We start from the raw sequence: 3,056 nt of genomic DNA, 5'->3' as shown, positions 1-3,056 counted from the left end.
CTGGACTCCCACGTAGTTGACCGCGGTTCGTGTCCCGGACCCGGTGGCTTAAAACTCACGCTGAGCGCATGTGCGTGCGTGCCCAAGATCCCGAGAGGAGAATGAAGAAGAAGGGATTGCGGCGTGACCATCCCCCCTGGGGGGTGATTTCTCGCTTTCTGTCTCTGTCTCTCTCTGTCTGTCTGGCGAGCGCATGCGCCCTACAGTGAAAATCTCTCCAAAAAAAAAAAGCTTCCTCCATGGCAGTGGTAGCCGCCCTTCCTTCTCTGTGCCCCGTACCCCTAAGTCCACTCTGCCAGGTCTTCACGTCACTTCGTGTCCTAGTTGTTTTTCCATACGCCTTGTCAATGCCCCACTTACACGGACTCCCGGAACGAGACCGCGCTCCCAAGGGCAGCCTGAGCAACATGGAATGAAGCAGACATTTCTCCGGACGGCAGATCACTCAGCCTGTCCTTCGTGAAGCGTTTACCGAAACCCTTCCAGGCCAGCCTACGTAGCACAGCTGGGACACAACGCTCCACGGTGTTGAGGCCACACGGGAAGGTCCTGGGTTCACAACCTGAGGTTCCCTGTGTGGGCAGGCGTGCACATGTGCCGGTGATCCTGGCTGGCCGAGGGGGTAAGAGCAGGCCGTGAAGGCCCTGTGGGGGAGCCCTACCTCTCTGCATCCCCCACTTGTGGGAGAAATAAATGAAAAAGCCAAAGGGGAAAAAAAAAATCCTTCCAAAGGCCCCAGGGCATGCCAGCGATCACAGGGTCACCAGAAGGGAAGACGGAGTCCTGGTACCCAACAGTTCACCACCTATGGAGGGCACCCAAGAGATCCCCACAAAGTTAAATGACAGAACGGCTAACTGCTCACCCGAGCCAGACCGAGCACGGACGTGGGTGACCCTGCAGGTATGGGCAGGTGACCCCTCTGGATGTGGGCGGGTGACCCCTGCGGCTGTGGGCGGGTGACCCCTGCGGGTGTGGACCGGTGACCCAAGTGGGTGTGGGCAGGTGACCCCTGTGGGTGTGGGTGGGTAACCCCTCTGAGTGTGGGTCGGTAACCCCTCTGGATGTGGGTGGGTGACAATCCCTGCGAGTGTGGGTGGGTTACCCCTGCGGCTGTGGGCGGGTGACCCCTGTGGGTGTGGGTAGGAATCACAGGAAGGAGTCCGCACCCCCCAAACACAGAGGAGGCTTAGGAGGAAAGTGCCTGTTTAGAAACCAGGCAGGGGAGGGACCAACAGTTAGCCTAACGTCTATGTCGCTGGACTCCCATGCAGTTGACCACAGTTCGAGTCCTGGATCCGGTGGCTTAAACCCACACTGGACGCGTGTGCGTGCGTGCCCAAGATCCCAAGAGGAGAATGGAGGAGACGGGATTGCGGCGTGGCCATCCCCCCTGAGGGGTGATTTCTTGCTTTCTGTCTCTCTGTCTCTGTCTGTCTGTCGAGCACACATGCCCTATAGCGAAAACCTCTCCAAAAGAAACCAGGCAGTGGAGGGGGTGGCCCTCTGCCCCCCTTTATCTCTTTCTCATTCCCGTTCCAGGTTCCCTGTGAAGGACCCAGAACCGTCTCCCCATACACTGTCCCCCCAGATCATCTCGGGGGCAGGAGAAGACACTGGCCCAGGAGGCGGGCAGGAGGAGGAGCTGGTGACCATGCACAGACTCTGCCGAGGAAGGGCGGCTGTGGGAGCCGCACAGCCACAGAAATGCTGGAACCGGGGCGCGAAAGGCGGTCAGAGATGGCTTTGCTGGACCTCGAAGCAAGGGAGGACGTCCCCAGTGGTCCCTCAGCAAATGCTTGAGTTGTGAGAGAATGGCTAGGGGTGGTAGTGAGGCTGCCCGGGGCAGGGCCTGGCTGCGTGGAAGGGCTGTGGGAGAGCAAGGGTGCACTCCGTGAGGACGGGGAACCGGTGAGCAGCAGCTGTCGTTCCCCCACAGCCCACTCACCAGCCACCAGGAGAGACAGCAAGTTCCGGCCCAAGACTGGGACGCAGAAAGTTCACGATGTGCCCTGCACTCACTCACACACGCGCACACGCAGGGACTCACTCGCGCACACACACACATGCAGGCACACACTCACACACGTACACACGGGCACGCACACACGCTGGCACATCTGTAGACACGCAGCCTAGAAGGTTTTTGTCCTCCCTAGCCCTGTGCTGATACATCTTTGTCCCTTTTCTGGCCTTGTGCTAGAAGGCTATCCTCCCTCCTGGGATGGGGCCTGGGCCAGTCCCTCAGCCCTGCCCCTGCCTGGGCCACCTCCATCTCCTCCCCCAGGCCAGAGGCCCTCCTTCTTGGGAGGAGCACCTCAGCTCTGCTCTCAGGGCTGCAAAGCCAGCAGCTGCACTAGGACTGAGTCTCCTTTTTGGAGTGACCAGAGTGTTGGCCCCTGCCCAGACTCGCCTCTGCTACGACTCCTACTTAGGAGGGTAAATCTTCTCCCCCTGCCCCCAGCCCCAGGGCCCCCTCCTGATTTTCTCCCAGAAACACAGGACCAGAGTATTGTCTGTACTCTCACCTCACCACTCCCTGGTCTCCTGAAGACCCTCTGAAGGCAGGGGCTGTGTCTTGAGTATTCAGTCTCTCCTCGTCCACACGCCGCACACAGTAGGTGCCTTATCATGCCTCTGCAGTGCACTGAGCTTTTCGGGGATTACTCCATGTGTTCTTGCACAGTAATTACATTTTACCGTGAGGGTAATCTTTCATGAGAAAACTACTGATCTCTGTTCTGTTTGAGACCAACCTGAATGTAATAAACTGCAGCGAATTTTATAAAGTGCTCTTTGTCTGAGAATGTTGATACAAAGAATTCAACTTGCGCACAGGATGCAAATGCGTAAGTGGCCAACTATTTTCCATCATGTTCCTTAAATAGCTGGCAGCTGGCACGTGCTCTTCTTGGCGCTCCCCGCCCTCCGGCACCGCGGGCTGAGAGTACACCCAGGCAGCTAACCCGCCCTCCGGCATGGTGGCAGTCGTCCGCGCCCGCCTACTGCAGAGAGACCTGCCGGGATTCTCTCAGAAAAGTCTTGAGAGTGTCGTC

General features: G+C 58.3%; 1 long non-coding RNA gene across 1 annotated transcript; it reads left to right on the top strand.

Moving 5' to 3' along the window:
- Positions 1–191: 191 nt before the first annotated feature.
- Positions 192–1,312, top strand: LOC114008411 (uncharacterized). Its single transcript, XR_003549940.1, has 3 exons — positions 192–622; positions 733–903; positions 1,275–1,312. It is a non-coding gene; the product is annotated as an uncharacterized LOC114008411 (long non-coding RNA).
- The last annotated feature ends 1,744 nt before the right edge of the window (positions 1,313–3,056 follow it).

Source organism: Tupaia chinensis, unplaced genomic scaffold, assembly GCF_000334495.1.
Source record: "Tupaia chinensis unplaced genomic scaffold, TupChi_1.0 Scaffold000332_1, whole genome shotgun sequence".
NCBI lineage: Eukaryota > Metazoa > Chordata > Mammalia > Scandentia > Tupaiidae > Tupaia > Tupaia belangeri.
The sequence above is the reverse complement of the archived record's forward strand: the minus strand, read 5'-3'. Positions and strand labels throughout refer to the sequence as shown.